Source organism: Biomphalaria glabrata, chromosome 7 (genome assembly GCF_947242115.1).
Source record: "Biomphalaria glabrata chromosome 7, xgBioGlab47.1, whole genome shotgun sequence".
Lineage (NCBI taxonomy): Eukaryota > Metazoa > Mollusca > Gastropoda > Planorbidae > Biomphalaria > Biomphalaria glabrata.
This window is the reverse complement of record NC_074717.1, coordinates 26,558,592-26,574,155: the sequence shown is the minus strand read 5'-3', so window position 1 is coordinate 26,574,155 and position 15,564 is coordinate 26,558,592. Positions and strand designations below refer to the sequence as shown.

Sequence of the window (15,564 nt, the reverse complement as noted above, 5' to 3'; positions counted from 1 at the left end):
TAAAACAAAACTCTGGAACTTTATTTAAATACAACGTAAGTACAGCTTATGTACAAATTACAAATCAATGAGCATGAAACATATTACAAAGGCTTTTCAAACAGAGCTCTTAGAAACGTGACTGTCTACTAACCAATTATTTTATCGACTGGCGTTACTTTCTTACTCTCGCCAATTCTCTGGCGCTAACTCTTTTAAAAAAATGTCTTTGTTTAATTTCAAATCAACCAATAGATTTCAAACTTCATAATCACGTCCCTTGGGTAAATCCTGACGTGCTGTCAAGTGTCTAAATTTGAGGGGTAAATCCCGAGGCTCATGTCGAGGGCTTATATTTCTTTCAAATGTGAAATGTACACACAATTCTATAATGTAATCTGTGACATATTACCCCCCCCCCCTCCATTTAGCATTTGTATGGTAATAGAAATGCTCATATGTATTAAAATTATTTAAATATACACAAAATACCATACATGAATTTATAGAAAAATGGTTGAGGTAACATATGACAAAATAAAGTCGACTTGGAGATAACAACAATAATAAAAAAAATGTAAATGCAGTGAATAAAATTATTGATGACTTTGAACACCTGTCTCACTATTCAAGTGGTTATGAAAATGAGACAATGCTTGTCATGAACAATATCAAAAGTTGTACAAAGCATAATACTTGGATAAATTAAATCTTGAATTGAATAGGTTACTTTTCTTCATGGTGCCTTATGATGAAATTAAAATATGACAATACAAAACTGATATACTACACCTGAGGAAGAAAAAAATATATATACAATTATGTTAAGAATTAAATACATCTGGAAAGTGTGTCAGCGAAGACATTCTCACGTCCAGGAATTGTCTTGACCTCAAATTGGTAGTCTGTGAGTTGTAGACTCCAACGAGTTAAACGACTGTTCGCTAACTTCTTTGAGTTCAGAAATGCTAGTGGTGCATGATCAGTTAGGAGTGTGAAATGAGCACCTAGTAGATATCTGGAGAATTTGGCTATGGCCCATACAATGGCTAGACATTCACGTTCGATGGTTGAGTATCTGGTTTCAGCTGGTGACAACTTCCTGCTGATGAAAAATACTGGGTGCAAAGTCTCTTGGCATTTCTGTGAAGTGTCTTGGTATTTCTGCATTAGGCATGCACCTATAGCTGAAGATGAAGCATCTGTGGCGAGGTAAAATTGCTTTTCTGGATTCGGAAGTTTGAGAATAGTGTCTCTTGAGAATTCAGCTTTAATGTTCTCAATAGTGGTATGTAACTTTGTAGACCATGGAATCTTCGTTGGTTGTCCTTTCTTAGTGAGTTCAATCAATGGAGCTATGAGTGCTGTGTTACCTGGTATGAAATGTCTGTAGAAATTACACAGACCCAAAATACTTCTCACTTGCTTTTTACTGGTGGGGACTTTGATGTCTAGTATGCGTTGAATAATGTTCTCTTGAGGTCTCAGCGAATTGTAGCTGACTTTATAACCCAGGAAGGATATTTCTGACATGGCTAGTTCTACCTTACTAGGCTTTATGGTAAAACCATGTTGTTTCAGTATGCTGAAAACTTCTTGTAGTCCTTTGATATGTTCGTTCCATGTCTTATGGAATATGCAAATGTCATCTATATATGACACTGTGTCAGAGCGATTGCCTAGTATGCTGTGAATGGCTCTATTAAAGGTGCTGCTGGCGTTGACTAGACCAAATGGCATGAAGTTGAAATGGAATAGTCCATAAGCTGTGGTGAATGCCGTAAACTGTTTGCATTCTTGTCTGACTGGTATTTGGTAATAACCTCTGGATAGGTCTATTTTGGTGAAGAACTTTGCCTCTGAAAATTTGGTCATAAGATCTTCAGGATTTGGCATAGGGTATGAGTCGAGTTGGGTTATTTTATTCAACTGTCTGAAGTCGACACACATTCTTGGAGTTGTCGTTTGCTTCCGTTTGACAAGAACTATTGGTGCAGCATATGGAGAGTTGGAATGTTCAATGATTCCTTGCTCTAATAGTTGGTTAATTTCTTGTTTAAGAAAGTCTCTGTAGTGTACTGGTAATGGATAAGGTCTTGCTTTTGTAGGCTTGGAATCAGTAAGTATTATATTTTGTTCCGCAATTGACGTTTTGCCTGGAACATCTGTAAATATGTCTGAATTTTCTTTGAGAATGGTAGTCAGTTCTTTCTGCTTTTGCGGTGTCATTGAATTGAGTTTGATGTCTTGCCAAAATTCAGTTTGTTTGGTAGTTGTTTGTGGCATATTGATGTCGTCAAATTCAGACGTGTCATTTTCATCTTCTTCTGGTATGACTGCAAGACATGATATGGCTCTTTCATTTTGTTCTGGGCTTGTGGTACCTTCTTCAAAGTTCAACAATGGACATTCGGGAATTGGAGGTGGACTTATGACCGGTAGGGATGGGCTTGATGTAACTGGGGGTGTCCATGTTGAATGTTCTTGATTGTTGCTGGCTACTGGACTAGTAACTGGTTCTGTTGCATTCTGCATAACTTGAGTAACTGAGGTAGCCATGTGATTATTTTGGCTAACTTGTTCAGGTGCCAAATGTTCTTGTTGTCTGGACATGGATCTTGTCATTACTGCCAAACATTTTTGACCTTGCTCTATGGCATTTGTCCATTCAGTAAGTTCTTGAGGAGTGCATTCTTTAACTCCTTCTATGTTTCCAATGATTAGAACCACTGGTAGATTGGGTGTTACTAATGCTTTTGTTTGACCACTGAAGAATGGTGTAGTAACATAAATGATGGCTTCAGGTAACTTGCTGACAGTTCCGTTGAATGCAGTGGCTTGGACGTGGTTGCCTGTGACACGGTTTGCGTGTACGAAGCGTTCATGTACTAATGTGGACGTGCTTCCGGTGTCACGAAGAACTTCCACCTTCTTGTCTCCTACAAAGCCTGGATAAAATTTGAGACCATTGGACTTTGCAATGACTGTCATAGTTGAGTGCTCATTGTAATAGCTTCTGTTATATGAGCTTCTGTTTGGCATATATTGTGGTCTGGAGTCCTGTGAATGACTTCTGTAGCGAGGTTTGTTGTTATCTGGTTTATTGTTTCCAGGTGCTTTGTTGAGATTGTATTGCTCTCTATTGCTGTATCTTTGAGTTGGTGATGTGGGTCTATCAAAATTTTGATTTTTGGAGACTGCCTGTTTTTTCCAACATTCATGAGTTTGGTGACCCTTTTTATGGCAAAATGAACATTCTGTGGTTCTGCTGCGGCATTGAGACGTGAAATGCCCTAGTTTATGACATTTGTTGCATTTGACTTTGTCATCTGACTTATATCTTGCATTTTTGTCTTGAGCAAAGCAGACAAAATTTTCTTCAACAGATGGTTTGACTGACTTGTTTGGATAGGCTGCTTTATATTGTTTGATGATCTTGGTTAATGTCTGGATATCAGTAGGATTTCTCTCTATAATGTAGGATTGAATATCTTCTGAGTGAGCATGGGTGATGTTGTCGATAATAATATGTTGACGAAGAGCTTGGTAACTTTCTTCTATTTTTGCCATGGATACCCATCTATCAAACCACATTGACATATTAGCTACAAAAATTTGAGGATCATCATTTTGCTGTGGCCTTTCATTATAGAATTTCTTTCTATAGTTGGCTGAAGTTGCTCCGTATTGGCGAAGTAGAGCTTCCTTGATATCAGAGTAAGTGCTGCGTTCATTGATGGACAGTTGTGAGCAAATGTTGACAGCTTTGCCAGTCAAAAGGGTGAGGAGTGAGCTCGACCAATGTGCTTCAGGTAGACCGGATGTTGTAGCTATTTCTTCAAATCTTATGAGATACGAGTCCATATTGTCAATGTTTTCGTTGAAAGCCGATATTTTGTTCATTAATCTGTATTTGTCAAACATACTTGAGTGACCTTGAATTGGAATGCTTTCTTTATTTTCTTTATTTTGCCTTTCGAGTTCCATTTTTTCTTTTTCATGTTGTCTTTGCTTTTCGGCGTCTTGCCTTTGTTTTTCAGCGTCTTGCAATTTTTTTTCTTCTAATTGCATGCGTTTTTCAGATTCTTGCCTTTGTTTTTCAGATTCTTGCCTTTGTTTTTCAGATTCTTGCTCTTGATATTCTTTTTCTTCTTGTTTCTCTGCCCACTGGTCTGGCTTTGGGATTTGCTTTTGCTAATTCTATCAATTCGAAGAGTCGTTGTGTTCTAGAACTGGAAGCCATATTTAATTTTTTTGTTAGTTTCTTGTATTGGAGCAAAATGTTCAATATCTGGATTTTGGCTTTATCTCAGATATAATAATAATATAGATCTAGTGACAAAGTTCTTGAAGCCTCAATTTGCTAATAAATTCTTGACAGTAGACTTGTAGTTACTGGAGTCGTATGATTGAATATATAGATCTATTGAGCCGAGTACTTTTTACTGGTTAAACAGTTGGTTAAATCTGGTCTTCTGTTTACTTTGTGCTGCACAAATGATTGTTTACTGGTCTTCTTTATAATGCCAGTTATTTGATTTACTGGCCTTTTATATTGCCAGTTATTTGCTTTACTGGTCTTTTATATTGCCAGTTATTATGTATATTGGTCTTATTCCTTTTGCCAATTACATATAATAATGGATTTCGTGAGTTAGACGTAACTCTAACGAAAATCTTTATAAAAGAATTATCGATAACCAACTGACCTGTTAAACACGTTAAATAAGAATGAAGTTCCTTTGAAGAGTTTTAGAAATTGGTCCTAGATCTTGAATAAATTTCGTTAAAAGTTGTCCATGAACTTTTATTAGTCGGAGAGTGCCAGATGTAACAACAAAGCTGATGGTACGATGTGTTGTTATGCCGGGGATTTTACTTGAATTCAATAGTTAACAAAAAATGACGATCTAGAATCACAATTAACGATTCTTTGATAAAACAAAACTCTGGAACTTTATTTAAATACAACGTAAGTACAGCTTATGTACAAATTACAAATCAATGAGCATGAAACATATTACAAAGGCTTTTCAAACAGAGCTCTTAGAAACGTGACTGTCTACTAACCAATTATTTTATCGACTGGCGTTACTTTCTTACTCTCGCCAATTCTCTGGCGCTAACTCTTTTAAAAAAATGTCTTTGTTTAATTTCAAATCAACCAATAGATTTCAAACTTCATAATCACGTCCCTTGGGTAAATCCTGACGTGCTGTCAAGTGTCTAAATTTGAGGGGTAAATCCCGAGGCTCATGTCGAGGGCTTATATTTCTTTCAAATGTGAAATGTACACACAATTCTATAATGTAATCTGTGACACTATCTAACAAATAAGGTAAATTTCCAGACTTTCACAAATAATGTGCCCTAAAAAGATAGCTACAGTCAACTTGTGGGAAACAATCAAGCGAAAACCCATAGCCCAATTAAAACGCGAAAGTGGAGCTGGATAGGATACACCCTGAGAAAACGAAGTGCCGAAGTTGCAAGGCGGGCACTTGATTGGAATCCGCCGAAGAAAAGAGAAAAATGGGCAGGCCCAAGCAAACCTGGAAGAGGTCGGTCATCAGGGAAGCTGAGGTCAGTGATTGGAATGACACGAGAGGAGACGAAGAAAGCTGCTGATGGAGAGCTGTGGTTGAGGCCTTATGAGGCTTCCTAGGAATAAGTGGTTTAAGTGAGTCTGTTTTACTGCCTCATCATGAAATCAACGTCTCCTCTGTTGAGCGAGTCAGAAACCCCATTGGCAACGAACAACATGCTGAGAATTACTCCCTTAGAGCACGTGAAAGGAAGCGAGCAGTGAGTCTTAAGGTTGCCTTGTCCCCGTAGAAGGACAGCCTCTGTGTCGGCCATGAACCAGTCATCTCTCTATCTAATCCTTGTCCCAATCGTCCTTCGTACAGAACTCTGCATTCGTAAAGAATGTGGTCTATTGTTTCATCGTCCTTCATGCAATGGCGACACCGTGTGTCGTAATTTCTCCTTCCACCGTCCAAGGTAAGCACCAATTGGACAGTGTCCGACCCGGAACTGGGCTAAAACCGCCTGTTCCGCACGATTCAGTTGCCACCATGCATCTCTTTTGTCTGGTCTACTCATTGCCCGGTAAAGCTCACGTCCATTGTCCGAAGAATCCCAGCCATCGTGCCAAAGTGTCAACATGCGATTGTTGACTAGGGCTCGTACACTTTGATAAGAGCACGGTTCATCATGTTCGAGCGCCGTTGCGACCGCGGTTTTCGCGAGCTGGTCAGCCAAGTCGTGGCTGACCACCCCACAATGGGCGGGCACCCATTGCAAAGTAACGTTCACGCCGAATCGTAGGAGACGCCCTCCGACCGTTAGGACGTCCCATACCCTTCTAACACCTTCATCAAGCCCTTCTAAGGCCTCTAGTGCGGCCATCGAATCCGTGAAAAGGACTATGTCGTTCGCCGACGCAGTCCCGTTACGTACCTTCGTTGCCACCCAGTCCAGTGCTTGGAACATTGCTTCGAGTTCAGCCTCGAGGCTGCTTTTCTGCTGACAGGATCCACTGAGCTCGTCACTTTCGGGATTGTCAGCGAGTCGAACTACCGCCCCGTACCCAGCTTTCACAGTTCCCTCGAGCGTCAGCACAGAGCCGTCTGTGTAGATGGTGGTTACTCCGGCTGGATATGATGCGATAGTCTCTCAAGCTGCTTGTAGTAACCGTGTGGTGGGACTCTGCCTCGTCACCACTGGGTCAAGTAGGCCCTTCCGTATCGTCGGCATGCCGAGGGCCTCCATCGGGAAGATAGAACCAAACGGGGAAAGAGCAGCCCGCTCCACCGGCAGATTCGCGCCACATGCATGAAGCAGGGCCGGTTTTTTGAGGCGTCTCCTACCTTCCCATTCGTCGACCAGACTTCTGAGTGGGCATCCATCTTCCAGCCGCATATATCTCTCGTGAGCTAGTATGACGGCTCGCTCTCTGCGCAATTTCAACGGTGGGATGTTTGCCATAATCTCGCCAGCGGCAATTGGCGTTGTCCTAAAGGTTCCACAGATTAGTCTTATGGCTTGGTTCTGAACAGCATCTAGGCTTGCTAGAGTCGTTTGCGAAGCCCAGACCTGAACAGGAAGACTGTAGTCCAAGTGAGAGCGTACTGCACCCATGTACAGTCCTCTCAGCACATCCGCTCTCGCTCCCCACTTCGTTCCAGCTAGTTTCTTTACGATGTTCAGCTTCTCGGAAGCTGTCTCCTTTACCTGCTGAATATGATCGCACATAGTCAGTTTCTGATCGAGAATTACTCCAAGGTACTTGGGCTTTTTATCCCATTCCAGAATCTTGCCATCCATTCGTAGCTCGACAGATTCCTTCAATATATCACTGCCCAGCGTAAACCATGAGTAAACCGACTTCGAGTGGTTTACCTCAAGGCTCCACATTCTGGCGTAGCAGGATAAAGTTGTTATGCCTGCTGGAGAGTGCCAATGAGCTGTTGGCGATCCCTCCCTGACTCCCACAACACGATATCATCTGCAAACAACAGCTTCTGACATTGCAAAAGGGCCGGCAAGTCGTTGATATAGACCAAAAAAGCGTACAGCTGAGTGCCGATCCCTGCGGCACCCCCTGCTCGAGTGGAAGTTTCCTCGACAAGTGCTTACCAACACGAGTCTGTACCGTTCTTTCCGTGAGGAAATTTTGGATCCACTTAAGCGTATATGAACCGACACCTAAGTTCATCAGTTTCAACAACAAACCGGGCCTCCATACCCTGTCGTAGGCCTGCTTAAGATCGATAAATACCGCTAGCGTCGACTGACCAGGTCGATTTGTGTTGCCCCACTGGAAGCCATCCGCCACTTTCTGCATGAATAACGTCACTTGATCGATCGCATTTCGTTGCCTCCCGAACCCGCCCTGTTCAGGAGCAATGAGACCTTTCGTTTCTAGAAACTATGTGAGCCTTCTGTTGACCATGCGTTCGGCCGCCTTCCCGACGTTGGACGTCAACGAAACGGGTCGGTAACTTTCTGCACGATCTGGGACCTTCCCCTTTTTGAGCAGGGGAACAATCGTTGCCACGCGCCAAGCCTTAGGGAAATCCCCCTTAGTCCAAGTACGATTGATCAAATCCAACAGTTTCCTTCTGCCAATAGGACCGAGATGTTTCAGCATTTCGTTGCTGATCCCATCTGGCCCCGGTGCCTTGCGCAATTTGCACTTCCGAAATGCAATATCTTTCTCCGTAGGTAAAAGAGTTAATGAACGTGCTCGTCTCGTCCTCACCAGAGACGTAACTGCGTTTCGCTTTAGCCTTCCTGATGCCGTCTAGAGCTTTCGACACTTCGCTCCTCTCACCCGTCCTAGAGATGGTCGCAAAAGCATGGTTTAGAGCGTCCGACCGTTTAGAGTCAGTGACCACCAAGCCTTGAGCCGTTTGCAGGGGCTCAGCTGCTTTTGGTTCTTTCGCCCTGGTTAGGTTGTTGAGAAGTTTCCATGCCTATCGTCCGTCCGCAAGATTCAGGTTAGCACATGTCCTGGCCCATTTTTGTCTCGTACCCTCCGCAATGGCTTCCTTGTTACTGAATTTTGATTTCTTTCTGCGAGTATTTGATTTGGTTGTGTTTTTAAAGTAAGGTTCGCATCTTATCTTATACATTACAGATGTTACTTCAAAAGAGAAAATAATTAAGTACTTGTATCAATCTTGTCGTGCATGCTGATTATAGACTAACTGTAAAGCTATTGTTTTTTTTTCGGGCTGATTCAGTCAACCCGTTCCATGCTCTAATGGCAAAGGGGAAGAAGGAGCACTTGTGCGAATTAGTCCTAACAATAAGAAATGTGCCTTTATCTTGTGTCTGAGTATTTTTATAGATTGTGTAGTTAAGTTTTGGTTCAGTATTTGATCTATTACAGATGCTTTAGTTTTTAGTCATCTGCCCTGGAGGATTTCTTAATTTAGTAATTTTAGTAATGGTGTTACTAAAGTCATATGTTAATATCCCTTGTAATAAATCTCATGGCTCTTTTTTTCGTATATTCTAGTTTTTTAATGTTGTTTTTTTTTAGTTGAGAGGTCATATACATATCTTCTGATATTAATCTTAACAAGGTTAAATAAATACAATTTCAATTGTATGTAATTGTTTTATTTGTAGAAATTTCTTTTGATAAATCCTAATGCTTTGTCTAAATTTCTCATTAAATATAATCAATATCATATTTAAACAAATTGTTGACAGTTATAATTAATTTTTGTTTCCTCTAAACAAATTCCAAACTGTTAAGGAAGAACTCATAGTCGAAAAAGGGAAAAAATAATTTTCTTTAATCTGACGAAACAAGAATCAATAAAAAAAAAGCAATTATTTAATAAACTATTGCTATTTGTTTTTGACATCTTAAAAAAGGGAAAGAAATTGTACTTGACTGAAATGGTAGCATAAGATAATTAGTTCCCTTTATAGCTCGATGCTCTAAATTGTAATAAGCAATAAATAACTAAACAATTTCCCTTGCCATAAGTAAGTCACTAGTAGAGTGGTTAGCACGTCGGCCCGATGAGGTGTGAGCCACCAGTTCGAGTTCAGGTCGCCCCCCCCCCCTTTTTTTTTTATTCAAATGCTTTTAAAAACAAATTACGATAAAATCCACCCAAATATCTCCCCCCCACACACACATTTTCCCAACTGGTCCAGATAAGTGATAGGACCATACAGGGGCGGACAGGGTGTCAAAACCAGCCCGGGCATTTTTTACGCAACCCGACCCACAAATTGTATGCCATGTGATAAGCGTACAATCATACCTATCCTCGAAAGCATTGTGTTAATTTAAAAAATGTTTCGAAAGTAGTTAGATGATTTTGAAACTATCTGATAAGCGCTATTACTAAAAGAATAAAGTATAACACTTGGAATGGGGAATCTCTTATTGTGAAAATTTCTACCTACCATATACATTAGCATTAACATCCAAAACATCTGAAGATCCTTCATTAACGAACATATTGTTTAGGATTCACTTTCACTCCTCGCCATTTTTTCAGGCATATCGACTTACCAATACAACTCTTCATCCTCCATTATTTAACTGCCCATCTCACAAGGTCAAGGGGGAGCGGTGGCTGAGTGGTTAAGCGCTTCCGAAATTGGGGTCCTGGGTTCGAATCTCGGTGAAGACTAGGATTTTGAATTTCGGGATTTTTAGGGCTCCCCTGGGTCCACCCAACTTTTACGGGTACCTGACTTTAGTTGAGAAAGTAAAGGCTGTTCGTCGTTGTGCTGGCCACATGACACCCTGCTCGTTAACCATTGGCAAAAAAAAAAAACATCAACAGATTACCTTAACAGATCGCAAGATCTGAAAGAGAACTTTACTTTACTCACATATACTGTTTTCTCAATAAATTGGAAACCTAGTTTGACTGCATCTTAGAGCTGGCTACACAAACACACACAACAGAACATGTTCAGGTGTTTTTAATATCCTTACGTTCAGTAAAGCAAATGCTGTCAAGATAATCTCATGTTCTAGCAAAGCCTCCTTGTATCGCGACGTATGTCAATAACTTTGCGGTCTTGACATTAGTGTTTCTTATGACGTTGAGCCTGTTTATTCCTAAATGCTGTCATCATAAAGTGGGTTAATATCTTGTGCCTGTGAGAAAACATTTATAATTTTACTACATTTTTTGCACAGGATTCTAGCAATAATTTTTGTTACTTATTTTCTGCTCCTTCTTTTTCCTTCTTTTTCGATTCTCTTGCATTTCGATTCCAATAAACACATTTCTACACTGTTCAAGATAATAATTGTGACTGGGAAGGACTTTGTAGCGTAGCCAACTCGAGATCATGCAACGACTCCACCCTACCAAAAAGAATTCGTATGTGACTGAACATGTCATCTCTAGGACTTGGCACTACGTTGTTGTCGATCCCTTTTACATTCATCCGAATATATTCACACGAACGTCGATCTCTATAAGAAATAAATGGAATAAGTTTCTTGCGTATCGTTTAGTTACTTCTATTATATACGGATGAAGGATATTTACGACAATGCTTTAGATTAGTTGTAGACCTAAAAGTGTAAAAGATAATTTTTTAATCATGACGCTCAAAGTGTTATCTTTAAAGAGAATAATATAAATCTTGAAACCATTTACTGGCATTCCTTTCGGTGGCCATATCGGCCCTATGGGGTACCGGCCCACCGGGTATTTGCCCAAATGCCCATATAGCCAGTCCGTCCCTGGGACCATAACGTATTGAGAAAACTAAAAGTATGAAATAACGCTAAACAAATACAATTGGTAAAAATATTTATCGCACATATTTATTGTTGTCAATATTTACAAATTTAATTTAATGACTGATCCAAACTGATTGATACAATTACTCTTCCTATAAGCTTTTTTTTTTTTCTTAAATATTTTTTAGGTTTTTCTTGTTTTCAAAACCAGTTTCTTTAGTTCAAACGAATTAAAATCAGAACAAAAAATGTTTGCAAACTTTTAATGGCATAAAAAACAACAACAGCGTAAGAGTCTCGTTTTTCTCTGATTCAGTTCTCCCCATCTCTCTCATTCATGATGGGAGTTGATTCTCGCCTTTCTCTAATCCAGTTCTCCCCATCTCTCTTATTCATGATGGGAGTTGATTCTCGCCTTTCCCTAATCCAGTTCTCCCATCTCTCTCATTCATGATGGGAGTTGATTCTCGCCTTTCCCTAATCCAGTTCTCCCATCTCTCTCATTCATGATGGGAGTTGATTCTCGCCTTTCTCTAATCCAGTTCTCCCCATCTCTCTCATTCATGATGGGAGTTGATTCTCGCCTTTCCATAATCCAGTTCTCCCTATCTTTCTCATTCATGATGGGAGTTGATAGTTTTATGAAATTAAGATGAATTGTATTTAAAATGCACATAGACACATACATTACATTGATACATAGATCTCTCTCCCTTCCTTTCTCCATTCTTTGGAGCTATGTCTGTGCGCTTGCGTCCAATTGGCATTGCCAGAAACTGTATAGAGGCCTTTGTATTGACACGTATCAATTTAATTACACTTAAGCTAGGGTAATAAAACTTAGTATAATTTGTCCCAGCGGGAGCATGGAAAACCCCACGTGCATGTGTCATGAAAAGCCCATGACGTCACATATGCGGTGACAGCCTGTCATCTGGCGGGAACGATCGGATTGGGGCGGGGGTTTAGAAGATGATTTGGAAGAATGCGGGATTTAGATTTAGTTGTGGAGAAAATTTCATAGTGATAAGACGTATTTGAGTTTTGAGTTGTAACTTGCAGTGACAAGTCTTATATTTTATTATATCTAGTATTAATCTGATTATATTTTATTATTGAGCTTTAAAAGAAGATATTCATCTGAAACAGTTTTATTTCTGTACATACTGTATATTTTTGTGATTCCAAGTTTTGAATTAAAGTTCTGTATTTGAATTAAAAGGATCTTCGTTAATTGAATCTCTAAAATTTATTTAGATCTAGAGATAGCCTACATCTGCAGAATCCCCGGTACATCACAGTAACGTCTTTTAACTTCTGACATCTCAACAAAAGAGAACAGTAACATATTAGCATCTTTAACGAATAAGCATTTTCAGCGAACAAGAGAGAAACCTAACTGTGATAGTAGTCTATAGCCTACTCTTAAGTTACTCTTATATGTACTTAACTTTTGGATTTTCCAGAGCCAATAAAGGATTTTTATAAAGACACGCCTTTGGTTCATGTTTGGGTCAAGCCAAAAATTAAATTAATTAGTGTATTGGCATGATATCACGCCTATGGCCTAGTTATCTTGTAATTGTGATGGGACGGCGCTAATTTAATGTTATCTTCGCACTCTGTTTCACGAAGTCCATGCTCTCCAGTCTAATCTAATCACAATATAGGCCTACACTTTGGATCTTCTATGCAAGGGACACACTAACCAAATTCTGTGACAGATCACATACAGTACCAGATTATTAAAACTCTTTTGTTCCTTTGAAAATAAAATCCTAGAACCAAATGCAACTTACTGTTGTACATTACACACGTAGTGTTGAAGAGAAACTTGGGTAGGATTGTAGGGCTCTAGTTTGTGCGCTATCACACGGGAATATAGGAATGAACTTGTTTTAGATGAAGTCCAATAATTATAGTTGCTTGGAAAAATTGATCTCACACATCCCATGGAACTCGTCATAATAGTCATAGATCTATATAATGTAGTTAAAATCTGCAATCTATATAATCATACATATTCAAGTTGAATTTGAATCAAATACTAAGGCCTACTATTGTAACTATGTAATCAGTATAGATCTACAACTAGAATATAGATTTAGATTATAAATATAGTAAAAATAGAATCTAAGATAATCATAATTTACTATAGACTGTATGGACAGTATAGAGACCTCATATGGTCCGACAGTTACGCTGGGCAGGTCACGTATCTCGTATGGGGGACGAACGTATGCCAAAAACAGTCTTTTTTGGTGAGCTAAAAGGTGGTGCCCCACGGAAACGCTTTAACGACAAGGTAAGGCGCCAACCTTATCAGACATAGAAGAGAGCACCTGGTTGCATGCGGCCTCAGAACGAGACAGCTAAAGGTCACTCACAAAGGGCGCGAGATGCACATTTTAGACCAAAAGGAAATCCGCTGCCGAGGACAGACGCAGACGGCTAAAAGAAAATCTTAATCGACCACCGGCGGCCAATGATTATGCTTGCCCTGGATGTGGCAAAATATGCAGGTCACAGCTGGGCTGCGCAGCCACGGGAAATACTGTATTTCTCATTAATCTTCGGACTCGAAGACAAGCCTTATTATTATTATTAATTTAGTAGTAGTTAAAAGTTAGGCAATAAATCACTGAGTACCGGCACCTATTTTATTTGTACAAAAAAACACTGTGTATATATATATATATATATATATATATATATATATATATATATATATATATATATATATATATATATATATATATATATATGTATATATCTAATAAGGCCTGTCTTCGTAATTAATCCTTATTACATTCTGACCCTTCATTTTTTCGGACGTTTTTTGCACCCTAGAAAAGTTTTTCCTGATGTTAGTGGAAAGATTGTAGAAAGCCCGCCCTTGTAAACTAGGTTGTCTGGAGTCGTACCGGTTTGACAGAGGTGGCCTTAGCAGTGCGCGGGGTTCAGGGCGAGTGTTTTATGCGGAGCCCTATATATATAGTATCACATCACGTTAATCATCGGTTAATGGGTATGTACGCCTCTAACGCTGTTGGCAAAAATCTTGATCCGCCTTTATTCTCTTAATCGAAATATCATACCATATGATTAAACTGAGAATAAGCTTGAAGCTTCTTAGTTCATAGTTCGCTATACATTCGGCTTTACTTTTCACCAATAGATCATCTGCGGTGTCAGCGACAGTCAACAGCGTCTCCCTAAATTCTTTCGTTTGATAGAGTAGCGTTTTATAACTATCAAGTTGGCACTCCCACTGTGTTTATGACAGTGACTCTCTTATGAAAGGTAAGGCTTCTTCCAAAGTGTTTCACTTTTCAGACAACGCAGCAAAACTTTTATAAATTCTCTGTATGAGTTTTAAAAAACGCCACTGCTTGAGAGTTGCATTTTGCCATGTCTTCTTAAACAAATTTCAAATTATGGCAGCCAAATAGAGTGTAAAATGATTGATATGAATAATGAGCGTCTTTAACTAATTGGGGCTTTTCCTTCATGTTCACACCATTGTCATATCCCTGGTTACGACAGACGGCAATGTCCAGACCAAGGTTCTCCAGCTCGGAGAGTCTCTGACATTTCCTGATGAGTTTCCAACATCTAGAAATTCGATGAAGTGTTCTCCACCTTAACTTCTCTATCTGATACGTTCACAAAACGCAATAGAAGGAACATCCGCTCCTTGAGGCTAAAATTAGGCTTGCAGTCAAGGATGACAGAAAAATATTTAGCAAATTGGATTTTAACAGTTGCTTTCCTTTTTACTTCTGATGCCATCAGGTCCATAAGCTCTTTTTGAATCCTATGTTCAAAGAAATGTCGAAGATGGTTGGGTCGAATCTGGCCAGCATATCAACCAAGCCTAAAATAGACCCTTGTTTGGCGCATGAACTTTAACGCTATGCTTATAGTTCAGTTTTTGTTATTGTTGTTATAGCATCATGTTATCCAGTGCCAACCACGCGGACACACACTGAACGTGATTCACAAAAACATCGTGCTGCCGTAGTTTATTACCAAGATGCCACTGGTTGCAGTAGCATTGTTTGCTGATTAGCTTCCAAAAGATATCGTGCCAAACAATTGACAAAGCAAACACAATAGGAGCTACTGTAGGTCATTGACTTTCACGGAAGGGTTTCAAAAAAATACTCCCGTGTTTTTATTTGTATAGCCTCTTTTAAAATCAACACGTCATAAAATGATGTCTTAACCGAAACAGAATGGCATTTAGAAATATCATGTTAAGAGCTTACCTATTAATTGGTATCATTTTAAATGATATCGTATCCATGTGACAGGTGGGGAAATGTGACGTGTGTTTGGCGCGT

At 39.6% G+C, this 15,564-nt stretch overlaps 1 protein-coding gene across 3 annotated transcripts in view; it reads right to left on the bottom strand.

Annotated features, from left to right (window-relative positions):
* The window catches only part of LOC106071929 (feline leukemia virus subgroup C receptor-related protein 2-like), an 87,140-nt gene that overhangs the window by 66,099 nt on the left and 5,477 nt on the right, over nucleotides 1–15,564 (bottom strand). Inside the window, exon 2 of one of the 3 annotated variants that reach the window (XM_056036459.1) lies at nucleotides 13,018–13,224. The exons of 1 other annotated variant lie outside the window; for it this stretch is intronic. The gene's annotated coding sequence lies outside the window, so the exon portion shown is untranslated. Of the gene's footprint in view, nucleotides 1–10,456; nucleotides 10,622–13,017; nucleotides 13,225–15,564 lie in introns of all 3 variants that reach the window. One more of the 3 variants, XM_056036457.1, reaches the window with a different exon arrangement.